The sequence below is a fragment of the Ptychodera flava genome, chromosome 3 (genome assembly GCF_041260155.1).
Source record: "Ptychodera flava strain L36383 chromosome 3, AS_Pfla_20210202, whole genome shotgun sequence".
In the NCBI taxonomy this organism is placed as follows: Eukaryota; Metazoa; Hemichordata; class Enteropneusta; family Ptychoderidae; genus Ptychodera; species Ptychodera flava.
The window spans coordinates 31647819-31663744 of record NC_091930.1 but is presented as its reverse complement, the minus strand read 5'-3'; positions in this window follow the sequence as shown (position 1 = coordinate 31663744).

Here is a 15926-nt window from a genome sequence, read left to right as displayed (position 1 = left end):
TGACTATAATATTGGCAGTTGGGGACAAGACCAGTACTCTAATCTGCTTCTAACTAAAGATGCATACACGGATTTCAACTCTCTCGGAGAAGAAAATGTATTACACGATCTCGTTATCAAACGGAACATTATGAAAGCTTGTTTACACATTCTTCGATGTGCTTTCGAATTAAAGATCAGAAACCATGGTAACATCCAAATCTCTGATCTCAAACACTCTATTCAACTGGCAGCCATCTATAGGGACTTCATACGAATAATTTATCTTGTTGTCGAAGGAAATAACTTTGTATTCTACAACACATGCGCTGTGTAAAAATCTCCGCGCTGTGTAAATCAATATCCGCGCTGTGCAACATTTATCTCCGCGCTCTTGGAAATTCTCCGCGCTGTGTAAAACCTCCGCGCTGTGTAAAAAAAAAAAATCATCGGCGCTGTGTAAAAATCTCTGCGCTGTGTAAAAATCTCCCTTTTGGAAATTCTCCGCGCTGTTTAAATTTCTCTCTACTATTTATAATTTTTCTGAACTGTTTCAAATTTCTCTCTACTGTTTGTTTTCCGTGCAATTCACTTCTGTGACTGTAAAGGAAAATGAGGGCAACTTCACATGTATGTGTTACTATGTAAGTCGAGCTTGGCCAGATCTTTTAGGTTGCGAAATCTCCGGTATATATCGAAAAATATTTATCCGCGATTTGACAAATATATAGTATCGTCCGTTTTTCGAAGTTGGGGTCGAACTGAGGAAGTCGTGCTTGCTCAGATCTGTAAAGTGATGAAATCTTGGATATATAAAGCTTATATTGGATATATACCCGCCATATGAAAAATCTAGTATCGTCTATAGCTGTAAAGAATGTGTTTCCTGGAAGACCAGCCAAAACTCCCGATAATGTCCGATCGGTCCTCAGCTAAGTCCCGATCGTCAAATAAAAAATTATTAAGCCTACATGTGAAGAATTTATTTCGTGCAAGGCCCGGAAACTCTCGATGATATCCGATCGGCCCTTTCGACGAAGTCCCGCTATTAATGTGTATGAATGTTTCGTGTGGACATTTAATGAAAAATGCTTTAAATGTAAAAATGTATTTCTTGAATGAATAAATTTTATAATGTAAAACATGCAGGGTTCTTGACTACCGGCCATGGATGCTATTTTTGAACTAAGAGTCGGACAGAGGTAGTCGAGTGGTCAGATATGTTAGGAACATTCGTTTTTTACAGGGAGGGGAATCGGTGGAAATCAGGGGGTTGACTTTTACGAAACCGTTTTTAGGGGGGTCAAGTTTTACAATCAATGATTTGAAGGGGGGTCAAATTTTACAAAGGTTTGTATGGAGTTATGGAAAAATTTGACTTTGGAATTTCACCGAAATGTTGCTTGTCCTCCATACATAATCTATGAGTGGTATAATCTATGAGTGGTCTATGAGAAGCTGTGAAAAACTTCTTTTAAATACAAAACTAGCTAAATCTGTGTTTTTATAGACTCTTGATTATTGATATTAATGTACTTGATTAGAGTGGGGCGATTACAAGTTCATGTGTGTGCAAAAAATTTGATTTTTGCAATTTCACCAAAAATGTTGATTCTCTTTACATTGTGGTATGTGAGGAAATTTTAAATATAATTTTTGCAATACAAAACCAGCTATTGAAATCAGTGCTTTAAAAAAGTTTGACAATTGATAGATATGTACGTGACGAGAATATTATATTTGAAGAGCAGATCTGAAAAAACAATATGACATATGTGATTATTTGTAAAGTTAAAAAGGATTCTTTGAAAGTTCAAAGGTCAAATGGCAAATTATAATTCAATTAAGATATTCCACGACCCCTCCCTGTAAAAACGAATGCTCTCTTACGTTGTGAAATCTCCGATACACATCGGATATTTACCCACGATTTGACAAAGTATCGTCTAGTATCAGAGTTAAAGTCCGAAATCGCCGATATTTATCGGGTTAATATTGGTGATTTTGCAGACCCGGCGTGCCGAGACACAGTGCAAATAAATCTAGTATGATCGTCTGGTATCGATATTAGAGTCTCGCAATTGCCGATATTTATAGGGTAAATATCAGCTATTTCTCAGCGTGCCGAGACACGATAGGCAAGAAGTCGTTCTAGTAACTTGTGGTATCAATATTACCAGGTATAGTCCCGAAATTGCCCATATTTATCGGTTATATATCGGCGATTTCGCAGACCCGGGCTGTCGAGATAAGAGACGCTTTGTGTAGTTTCGTCTTCGGATAGAGTCCCGAAATCGCCTATGTTTATCTGGTTAAAACCGGTCATAGTAGGCTGACTCAGCATGTCAAGATACGAACCACATTGTGTGTTATCGTCTTGTATCGATATTAGAGTCTCGAAATCCCTTATAAAACAATCATCTTTGAAAGGTGCAGAACATAACTTAGTATCTTGACAGTTTTTAACATTTTAGGCCCTATTACCTCCGACTCGCCCGACTTTCTTTAGACACTGTCTTCGAAAGAGCTGTTCTGTGAGAAAACGGTAAAAAACTAACACCGTTTTTGTTCTTCCTTTAGTTATTTTTGCACCCAACTGCACAACAGTTAATTTATGTTTTATGCTAAAGAGCATTAAAAAGTTGTAACGTGCAGAACTATACTAGACAGCATAGACTTAATGCTACGGTAAGCTGTGTCACACGTTCGTGTGTCGCCGATGACGTCACTCACGTCCCTCCCATGAGCCCTTTCGCGCCAATGGGATTTCGAGTTCATTTTCAGACATTTCGTTTTCTTCAAAGTCTCGTTTCGTCGCGCCGCAGTCGTTGACGCGTGCAAATATGTGGCAAATTTGAGCTGCATTTTATTAAGGTGGATTTTAGAAGGGGATAAATGGTGACATTCCCTGGACTGAGGTTTCCCTTTGAACAACGCAGAGAATTTCTGACAGCGAGGATTTTACACAGCGCGGAGATTTGTCGTTTTCGTCCACGGTACAAGAAACATTAAACAATTTCACTCGGTAGCAAAGCCTTTTCAGCAACATGATGGCCCTGTATCCATCAAACTAACGATAGAGGGCGCTTTGGGTCAAACTCACATGCAAGAACCGATTAAGAGTTGACCTTATCGAATATTAAATTTGTATAGGCCAGAAGGAATAAAGCAATGTGCCCAATGATATTGTTGTCATGGTGATAGCCCAGAACTTCTGAAAGATGACACATCATCTGGACACGCTTGGCCACGCTAAAACGGCGCTTTGACTTATTTGATTTCAAGTCTGGTGCCGTTGTGTTGATATATATAAAAAAGAAGGATGCTTTGCATCTGCCTTCTGTTTTATTCACTGTGAAGGTTTGAGGACCGGGGCATTATGTCACAACTTAAATTATCGAAATTTCAAATTGAAAATGTCAAAACAAGTGTTTTAGAATATGATATATCAAATATCACGACATCTGAAGAGGTTGACGCAATTTGTCACGGATTCTTTCATTGAATAATCGAACCTTGTACAATTTTCACAATTTTCATCTAAAAAACAAACAAAAATAAATCCATAAAATGTATCATTTGGACACAGTTCATTTACACAGCTTCAAATGTGTCAAAATCATAAATCTTATCCGTACCATGTGGGCTGCCAAACATAGGGACAAACTGCATTGTAAGTTTGAGCAAATCAAATGTTTTCATGCTTAACATGGCAACATATAAAGGAGACCTAGGTACACTTTATTGGTAGTTTTTAAGTATATATTAGATATTAGCTATGGTGACATTTGTTTTAATGAGGGACTAACAGTTTTACCCTCTATATTTATTCGGTTAATGAAGGGAAGATGAATATCTCTTACTGTAAATAAATGTAATTTTAGTTTGTAAATTAGAAGCTACAATATTGCTTGGTTTGCTTATTTCATTTAACGTTATGAAGGATGATGTGTTGGTATTTCCGGCAATAAAAGTAAATCTTTACTGAAACATCTACGCGTCAGTCATTTCATTTCATTTTGTATGTGCACCCTATTAATACAAAAAACTTTCAATTTTGTTTCTAGCAGAAAGCATATGATTATGATAAAGAAAAAAACAGCAATGGTGACACAGACGGCGATAATGATAATTACCGTGCTTGACTGTCCTGTATAAAAGACGTAAAAAAAATATAAATTAAATGTCAAACTTTCCATCATTATATGTACAGATTTTTACTTACAGACAGATAGATAGATAGACAGACGGACAAACAGACAGGTAGATAGACACTGGAAGACAGACAGACAGACAGACAGACAGACAGACAGACAGACAACAGGCAGACAGAGAGACAGACAGTCAATACTAGAGATAATAGGAGAGGGAATAAACGAAGGGGGCCAGACTTTGTCATTTGCAGGAAAAAATCAAAGACACTGTGACGGACGTTAATTCTCGTTTCGTATATTGTCACCGACTATCAAATTCTCTCTGTGTAAGATTTAAACATGGAATCTTTTCAATCTTTCAATACTGGGGTACCTACAAAAGACTATAATTTATTTTATATATTAAGTAAAATTATGCATATTTATTGAAGGTGACTATTGTTGACATTACAAAATGCTTGAATGAATAGAAACGTATAGTATATTCCACAGATTTCTGGCCAATACTGTATAACCTGAGACATTTTATCAATTTATGATGGTTAATGAATTAGTTATATGTCCTCAGCGGCAAAAATTAGGACTCCTTGTTTGCTTGTCTAAAGAAAAAACATTCATATCTCTCAGCAGGGTTTTGACAGTGACCTCCTGCGCCCCGGTCATGACACGATGACCTTCTGATGACAGAATCAGGTAATCAGTTTGTCGTGAAAGGTGACCTAGCCCATTTTAAAAGGAACATTGCCACATTCCAGTGACCATGGGTACCGGCAGCCAAGAGGCTACACGTACTAAGTATAGCGAAGTCTATCGCCTTATGTGTTTTGAAGAGAAAGCTGCGGATGTCAAAACATTTGTTTGTTTGCTGTTATATATCCACATATGCAAAAAAACAAAAAAAAACTGAAAGAGATTACGTCATAATTTATTTTGCTTGAGTAGATCCATATAAGATATACGGCCTTCACAATTTCTAATTTTTCCATAAAACTCACATTTTTAGCAAATCTTACGTTACTGATCTACAATTATTTGAAGTGCACCTTGATATGAGTAACACTGTAAAATTGCGATAAGTGAGCGGAAAATGACACATGCTTGAAAAACTACAGTATTGGGGTAAACGTTATATCTTAATTGGTCTGACACCTACACTTTATCGCACAAAATAAAGTGAACCAGTTAAGTAAATACTGTAAGAATTAACATAGAAAACAATTACAGCTAACTAAGAGAAACTTTGCAATGCCGGGTAAGTCATAACAATCGAAAGTGGCTTATGTTCAAACATTTTTCAAGGTTATTTTTATGGTTTTGTGAATTGGCAAAATTAAAGCCAAACTCGGACAATCGACAAGGTCTTAATTTATTAGTGTTATTATAGTGCAATGGCTGTCTTCTTCTGCTCGTCCAATTCCACCTTCCTACAGTATAAAGAACACAACAGACTGTAGAAAGAATGAATAGTAAATTGTCCTGCTGTCACCACAGGTGGATCGGACGCTATTAGTTTTATTTACTAAGTTTTTTTTCTGACAATTTTCTCTATCTTTCCGTTCCATTTCCTCATGCTCTGATTGATCGGAGTAAACAAAAGAAATGATTATATAACCTAATCTAGCCTCTAGACTCTTTATTGATTTTACACCCCAGTACAAGGACGTTTATCTCCATATTCATATCTTGTAATTAATTAGTCAACACAACTAATTTATGTTCATTCGTGAAATCATCAGGGATTTTGTCTTCTCTCTGATTTAGTTCTAACGATTATTCATATTGGTGCACATTGATTTCAAATTCACGTGACAGAGAGAGAGAGAGAGAGAGAGAGAAGAGAGAGAGAGAGGAGAGAGAGAGAGAGAGAGAGAGAGGAGGAGAGGAGAGAGAGGAGAGAGAGAGAGAGAGAGAGAGAGAGAGAGAGAGAGAGAGAGAGAGCGAGAGGGAGAGAGAGAGGAGAGAGAGAGGGGGGGTGGCTACGGATGGTGACCAAGAGAGGCTGTCACTGATCTCACATATCTCTAGGATGTCAACTGTAATTTTAAAAACAAGGACAGAGAGAAAGAGAGAAAGACAGACAGACAGAAGAACAGACAGAGACAGACAGAGACAGAGAGACAGACAGAGACAGAGAGAGAGAGAGAGAGATCACTGATCGTATCTCAAGTATATTTACTGTAATTTGAAAAACAAGGTTGTTGCAAAGCACAATCATATTTACATGTATGCATAATTCCCTTATACTTTACATCACATTATTTTACATTAAATTACATTGTGCTCCATGACTTTCCATGACATGACATGGCATTACACTACACTTCATATCATGGCATTGCATTACAAGCAATCCAATATGAGGAATGTCCCACTAGCAACACGGTGTTCTAAAACAAACAAATATTAGAACACTTCCCCATCTTCACAACGTGAACATCCACTCAGAGTATTGTCGAGGACTTGTCGTTGATGATTAGTGTTGACTTCATCTTCTCTTCCAATTTCATTAAACACTGCATCAAAACGCAATAATACAGATAAATCCGTACTTATAAGCTGACTGTATCAAAGAATAATACACGTGAATACACATGAATCCACATGAATACAGGCTTGCTGAATACAAGCAATGGATTATTGACTGTATTCATCTGTATATGCACTATTCAGCCAAATCAGGCAATAATCCATGTTAATACAGTAAGTATTATTGGCTCTTCATGCAGTGAAATTTCCTTTGTTGCGAAGCCTTATCCCTGGATTTCGGCAGTTTTGTTGTAGTTTTTAGCGTTTTGATAATCTTAACCTTCACCTGTTATCGTTCGACGTTTTATGATATCATAACTGTAGTAAACTTCGTTTTAGCTTGTATACTATCTGCCGCCCTCTACATCCCTCTCCGCGAATGGCTATGGTAACCATTATGGCAACCGTTGTACTATCAAATACCACCCTCATAACAGATTGGAGATTATAATTGCGCAATCTCATTTCGGTTTGATCACGTCCTGCCATCATAATGTCGCCGTTCCTCGTAACTTCCTTATCAGGGCGAAAAAGAACCATTCCATTCAGTACTCATCTGATGTGGGGCATTGGCCACATTTAGGCCAAACTCAGCCAATCTGGGATGTCTTGTTATAATATATGGCATGCCTAGTGCACACATATGAGATTAAACACATAGGAAACAATTGTGTTTACGGTATTCTTGCTAACACCTTTCCATTCCTTCTTCCGTATTTCGACGTTTAGACGAACTTCCACGTTTTCTTCTGTTTACAAGAGCAGTCTAATTTGAAGTGTCATACCAAGGATTCTTATCGTCTTTAACCACACATCTGATGATGTAGAACACAAATAAAGCTGTGGCCCGGCAGGACAACATCATTCAGTTTTCTTGCGGACAACCCCCCCCCCCCCCCATCAACCAATATGGAAATACCAGGATGAACTCTGTGTAAATTTGCATCCACAGAAAATTCTGGCCTCTACTGCATGACTTGGCACAATATATCAACGATGTTCGACGACTGAGATGTCATTATTGCAGAATCAACTACAATTTTTCAAAGACTGTCATTGGCGCAGTGCCCTCATTGGCGAATTTTAGGTTTCTTTCATTTTGCCTGCAAAGGAAAATAATGATCACATCTCACCGCGTTTTAAAAGTAATTCGAGAATAAAGTCTATTCACTGCCCCGTCATGGTATGAGACCTGATAAGAGTATAAGTTACCATTGTTGGGAACCACTGTGCCATGAAAGGTGACTTGGCTTATTTTTTTCAAGGACATTTCCTCGTTGCAGTGTACCCATGAGTAGCCCAGAGGTCATACGCACTGAGCTGAGTGGAGTTCAGCGTTGTGCTCAGTGTGTGTTGAAGGGAAAGGTGCAAATGGCGAAACATTTGCTTGCATGGTCTTGTATTTAATATTTTCAGATATTCAAATAAATAAACTTACTTTGGCGTCCTACGATATTTGGTGTTTTCCAAAGAGAGTTATCGCTCAGCTGATATCCTGAATGGATGCATTGTTGGTTCTATTTTAGATATCTGTTTAATGCAGAAAAGTTGAGTCAGCTTCCTTTAAAATCACTGACCCATTCATTTTACTTTACAGCAGGACAGTATGGTCGACAAGTTTGACGGCTGATGATTTCGTATGAAAACGCCTTGTCTCTCACCTGCTTAGCTTGCTTAGGAATGAACGTGTTCATCTGAATGAGCTTGTCTATGTGAATAAACATACAACAAGTTTGGCTTTTCAAGTGTAAACGTGCCCAATTCAAACATATTAAGAGTAAGGTAGTAGGCCATTCTGTGAACATTGTCACAGGGGGAAAACTTTAGAAATACAGAAAGCTATTATGATAAAGAAGTACTCCAAATAATGGAACTCATACTTACTTATGTGACATGAATTATGTCTAAAAGTCGTCATTGTAGACAAACCAAGAGAAAACAGAAATTACAACTCCAGTGATTGACCGGAAATAATACATGCCAAACAAAGCCGGCACACACGTTGCAGGTTCATATCTCGCCTTATCCCTCAAACGGCGGTGAAAAACCGCCGTTTGCCGGATTACAGCCAAACTTCAGAACGAGTAGATAAACACAACGAACCTCCCTGAGAGAAATTTTGTCATGTACACCCTGATAGCGTAACAAAAGATTGTCACACTTGAAGATGGCTATGTTGTTAACATCTGTAACCTCCAGAAATGCAATAATCTCCATAAATATAAATCAACCATAATTGTAATAAAATGCTCCATAAATGTAATATCGCCCATAAATGTAACAAAAATCAACCATAAATGTAATAAAAACACCAACCACAATTGTAATAAATGGTAACCATAAATGTAATAAAAAAATCACCCATAAATGTAATACTTGTCAACCAAAAATGTAATAAATCTATTTTGTGGTTGCAATTGAGGAAATAGCCCTTAAATATTTATCTATGTAATAGGAAAGCAACACCACACATTCATATCCTAATTTTTTGTGTTTAGTGTGTTTCGTATATTTGAAAGCGTATTTTACGTTTCCCTGATTTGTGTACAGAAGTGATTGGCCATGGCAAGACACGGCTGTAATCTGAATGTTAGTGCAGTCTCTACTCGGAGTGGAGGAGACTGTATAACACTGAGATCCTTTAACGCCGTTTTTACTTTCCTTAAAGCCTATCAGTCGCCTCAAATTTGTCTTCAGAGGATAAATTATGTTGAATAATTGATAGATTGTCTGTATTCCTATGTTGTTCCACTTGAAGTTTGTTCCTTCACTGGGGCTTTTAGGATGTCTAATTTTGTTCTACTGTCTATAAGGTATAGGCGAGCGGCGAATCCACAAAAAGGGCCTTATTTTAGGAGTTTAATTTACCCACCTTACATACGTCCATATCATACGTCATTTGAAAGCTAATTATCTCTACTTCAAGAAAATTTACGATGTGGAGCTGCCAAAGTAGGGCTATAACCCCTAATTTGCATAATGCACACGGGTACCCAATTTGAATAAATGCGATATAATATTTGAAATTTATTGTTAACTTCTCTGAACACATTTTTAAACTATCGTGTGATATTTCAAATGAAAGTAATTTTCATGTAGAATACAAAATGGATATCTAAAGAGATATTGAAATAATTCACTGAAATATTTTAATAGTTATATGGAAAAAATATTTCCGCTTTTGAATAAAGGTATTTTAAAAACATTAACAAAAGTATCAATGCAACCACAAGCAATATAATGTGAAAAAAGTGCATAGAACATGAAGAACAAGTATCTCAAAATTTAATAGTCATCAATTTCGCCATTTGCTATAGCGTTTCTCGTCTCATTCATTCCTTTCTATCTACCCGTAATTGTCTATGTCAGTTGAGCTATGTCTTTGAAGATGACATTTGTGTTTGTCTTACCATCGTATCATCCTCCTTTCCGCTCTCACATTATGTACTTTGCCTATGCAAATATAATCTTCTTATTTTCTGGCTTCACTTCAATATCTCGACAACTTTTATCACGGCAGGCTAAATAATGCTAACAGTAGCATATTTTAGTTCAATTCCACCTCTGCGACATTTTATGTTAATGGGCTGTCGGGAAGGCCGAACGAAAATAACATATGCGTGTGTGTAATATGTTTGTCTCTGCCACAAGATTGAATCCCAAGCTGATGTGAGTTGAATACTTATAAGACACCATTTGCAATAATCACCCTATACAATTATATTGTATATTGGAGCACACGGTTGTGTTCAGATCATTATGTTATCACTGTAACCTCCACAAATGTAATAATCTCCACAAATATAATATCAACCACAATTGTAATAAAATCAACCATAAATGTAATAAAACAGTCAACCATTAATGTAACAACTCGCAACCAAAAATGTAATAAACAAATTAACCATAAATGTAATAAAACTCAACTGTAAATGTAATAAACTTGAACTTGCGTTTGTGGTCATTGCCCTGAGTAAAGAGTAACTTTAATAAGACTAGTGTAATGTTATTGCATACTTTCCTGAAACTAGGTTTCCTTTCCGAAACACAGAATAGAATAATTTGAGAACACTATTAGAAAACGGCAAGGAGCCGATCAAACCGTTAGATAATGGAAGTGGAACAGCAGTTCTAGATACTGATAATTACATGACAAGGAAGCGTCAAAATTACTCGTCAACCAGTGATACCACACAAAGTTTATGACAGATAACTCAGAACAAATAACAGAGAAATATACAACCTTGTAACAGAATCTTACGACACAAAACATGTTGACGAGAACATATATCTGTATTTCAATCTGGTAAAAACAATACGAACACTTCTAGGCGAGCGGCAGGCTCACCTATTTTCACACTTAATGTACGCACCTTACATACGGCAACATCATACATCATTTGAAAGCTAATTATCTCTACTTCATGAAAATTGACGATGTGGAACTGCAAAGTAGGGCCATACCCCCCTAATTTGCATAATTCGCATGGGTACCTAATTTGCATAAATGTGATATAAAATTAGGAAATGCATAGTGAACTACTCTAAACATACTTTTTAACTATCAAGTGATATATCAAATAAAAGATATTTGTATGTAGAATACAAAATGGATATCCAAACGATATTTTAATCTATTGCACTGAAATATTTTCATATTTATATTGAAAAAATATTTTCCCCTTTTGAATAACAATATTTAAAAAAGTTAACACATACGGCCACATCATACAGCCAGAGCATACATCATTTGAAAGCTTATTATCTCTACTTCAAGAAAATAGACACTATTTAGTTGTCAGGTACGGCAGTAGCCCCTAATTTGCATAAATCACACGATTACACAATTTGCATTAATGCCATATAATATTAGAAATGTATTACTAACTACTCCAATCAGTCTTTAAAACTATCGATTGATATATCAAATAAAGGTATTTGTATGAGAGTACTAAATGGATATCTAAAAAGATATTTAATTGATTTCACTGATATATTTTCATTTTTATATTGAAAAAATACTTTTCCAATAAAAAAACAATATTTTGAAAAAAAATTCAACACATAAAGCCAAATCGTACAGCATCATCATATGTAGCTTTCTGTCTCTACTGCAAGAAAATTGACAATGTTGAGCTGTCAAGTGTGGCCGTGGCCCTTAATTTGCATAATTTACACGGGTATCAAATTTGCATAAATGCGATATTAAATAAATTTTCTGCTTTTTAATAACGATATTTCAATAATTTCAACACATAGAACCGCATCATATAACCACATTCAACGTCTTTTGAAAGCTTATTATCTCTGCTTACGAAAAATGACGATATGCAGCTGCCAAATAGGGCCGTAATTTTTTGATTTGCATAATGCTCACGGGTACCTAATTTGCATGAATCCGATATGAAATTACAAAAGTCCATTGTTAAGTACTTTAAACTTACTTTTAAACTATCGAATGATATATCAAATAAGAAGAATAGAACTACGAACTCCAAACGTGTATTGAAAATATTCTTATTGAATATTTTCATTGAAATCGTAAATATCTTGACTCGTTTTTAATATTCAAAAAATTGTGCAGTAAATACGAATAATGTTCACCATTATGGAGATAAATATCTGAATTTGTTTTGCAATTGATTTTTGTTTATTGAGGATACGCAGACTGAAACATTTTCCTGTCTAATTCCCATATAGCTGAACAACAAGAATATATAAAACCAATTGGAACTAATTCGGGATAATTGGGTCTTCATATTTTTGCAAATTTTCTCAAACGTGTTCAGTGCCCTATAGCTGAGTGTTGAAATATTACAAAGTACTCTTAAAACATGTAAAAAGAAAAAGCAGGTGAGCTTGTATTTGCAAAATTAAACCGACATTACTTCACCATCCAATTATCCCAAATTAATTCCAATCTTGTTATAAATAGTTGTGTGTTGAATAGCCCTTTTAAATTATTGATGCCATTTTTGTCTTAATTTTTAGAAATCTTTTTTGATGGATGATCATATGTTACCACATCTGTGTTACATTGACCGTTTCACTTCAGTTATGTGGAATATGTAGACGGAAGGCACCATATTTCATTTTATCGTATTTATTGTTATGTAATAAAGGGAAAGCAACTCAAAATGAAACAAAAGGGCAACATTCAAAGGCCTTGTCAAACGCGAAATAATACGATACATTAGAACAATCATGCAACAACAAGAGAATATATAATACAAGATATTTCCGAGATAAAAGTAATGAAAAGCGACAAAACGATTCTCAGTCTTGTTTAATTATTGCTAACTTTTGAAAAATCGGATGACGTTTAAATGTTGTTAGATTTTCATTTGACTTACTTGGAATTGTCAAAAGTAAAAGGGAACAAAACATTTTCAGGTCCCTATATGCAGATCAAAAACTTCAAGTGCCCCTCTATAATCTTCCAAAATTTTCGATTCCACCCCGACATTCTCTGCCCCTCACCGTTATTTTGGGCGTAGCCAAATTACATACATAAGAAACAGAAATATAAGCGTTACGATTATGCCAAGCTTCAAATAAGCATACCCTAACACAGCCTGAACGAACAGTACACATTCTTGCTTCCCTATTTGAACAAACTGAACTTCAGTGGAACAAAATGATTGGGAACACCTACAATCATTCAGTCGGTGCACATGTTTTACCAAAAGAAAATGAATGATTAGAGACTGATGAAGACAACCCTTATCTCAAAAGGTAGCATCAAAGGATTGCAGTGTCACATTAGTCTTGCCATCCCATAGGGCAGGACACGTCGATTAGGGCTACGTCTCGCCATGGTAAATCAACACTTTACACAAAACAGCCAAACATAACATACATTTACAATATGCATAATACTATACAAAAATTCAAACAACTAAGATATGAACGATGTGTGGAGTTGGTTTTTCTAATTGCATGTCACCAATTGTGTCTGCTGTCAAATTTAGCTTCCCTGCACAGACCTTTGTTCCTGCCGAGGCAGTGATAACTGTGACAACCCTTTTACTCATGACAATGGTGGTGAAGAAGAGGATGATGATCCTATAATTACTAGATTTACTGGAAATGATCAGGATCATGAATAGTGCATCTCTGACACATTGTTTGGACTAAAGAGTTACTTTTCAACAACTACAATAGTGTCGTTCATGTTGATCTTTCATTGTGTTTGCACTTAATAGTAATTGGTGATATTTTCCCAAGACGTCTTTACGAAATAATGTTGGAAGTCAAATCATTTACCATATATGTTAAAATAGATACATGCATATATATATATATATATATATATATATATATATATATATATATATAAATATATATATATATATATATATATATAATATATATATATATATATATATATATATATATATATATATCCCGTTGTCATGGTAACAACATTACAAGAATGTGTTGGTATTCTTCAGCGACATTAAAAGTTCAATATGCTGTGAATGGCTATATTATACTGCAAACAAAAGGCAAGTTTAGAGAAATAGTCTCTGACCTATAAAAGCTGGACATTGGTATTATGAGGTTATCCATCGATATCACCTCTTGGTGGGGTCGTATTGCTGCGAGTGCGGTTGTGGGCCGCATCACACTCGTCTTCGACTCGTGTGATGCGGCCAACAACCGCACGAGCAGCAATACGACGCTACCAAGAGGTGATATCGAGGGATAACCTCTTTATCATATACCTATGCCCACGTTATTGAAAGAATAAATCTCGTATATTAAATATGATACTTTTCACTGTGGTTTTCTGATGGACTACATTTGTTGCGTCATCTTGCTAAGGCGGATTGATATACTAGCGTCTGACGTAATCTATCAGCTTGCTCATTGACGTAATTTTTTTACGGTTGAGCAGAGAAATGCTTGAACTCTGTCATCAACATGTAGGATATCTACCGAATCCGTACGGTACATGCAAGTGTTGTGTTTGGTATTATTTTCCAGAACGCATTTACCATGAATACATGATATTTTGAAAGTTGTGCTTTGAATTTGCCGGTCCTCCGACATGTCCGATAGCACTTTTGCTTGTCGTCTGCGCGTCTACGTCTGTGCTTATGCACGGACGGAACAGCTGGTCTGATCTGTCATCGATCTGTCAGTGCCTGCACGGTGTGATGCTCTGCTCTTTAATTTGTTCAAATTGGTAGCACTACTAGCAGGTTAATCCGATATCGACACATGTGTTTTATTTCGTTACCCCGCATTTCCCTATGCTTCAAAACCCTGCCATTTTTGGAGATCGGACATGATATCGTAGTCAAAGTCAAAATCATAGACGGGTACCAGGGTTTGTTTTGATTAGGGCGCCACCATGTAAGTAGTCCGGTATGCAAATCAACAGGCCGTATCAAGCTTTGTTATGTAAATCAACAGGTCGTATCACTTTTTCATATGCAAATATTCAATTGAATGAAAGAAAGACGCGCTGATCATTCCTTTCATATGCAAATCAACAAGGCGTATCACTTTATTGACATGCAAATCAACATGATAAATCATGTCACTGAACTCAGTACAGGCACAATACAGGGCATAGGTATATGATAATGGATAATATTGTAAACAAGAAGAGGTATTCATACGTTTTAAAACATACATTTAAAAAATAATCATTTTCAGAAGTCATTTTGGCTGTTTGTTCCCCATGTTCTATGCACTTTTTTCACATCATAATGCTTGTGATTGCATTGATACTTTTGTTAATGTTTTTACAATACCTTTATTCAAAAGCGGAAATATTTTTCCACATAACTATTAAAATATTTCAGTGAAATTAATTTCAATATCTCATTGGATATTCATTTTGTATTCTACATTGAATTTATTTTCATTTGACATATCAGTTGATAGTTTAAAGTATGTTTAGAGAAGTTAACAATAAATTTTCATATTCGCCTTTATGCAAATTGTGAATTATGCAAATTGGGAATTATAGCCCTACTTTGTAGTTCCACATCGTCAATTTTTCTTGAAGTAGAGATTATAAGCTTTCAAATGATGTATGATATGGTTGTATATTGTGGCTGTATGTGTTCAAATTTTCAAAATATTGTTATTCAAAGGGGAAAATATGTTTTTCCATATAAATATGAAACTATTTCAGTGAAATCAATTACAGTATCTCTTTGGATATCATTTTTTATTCTTCATGCAAATACCTTTCATTTGATATATCACACGATAGTTAAAAAGTTGTTCAGAGAAGTTAACAATAAATTC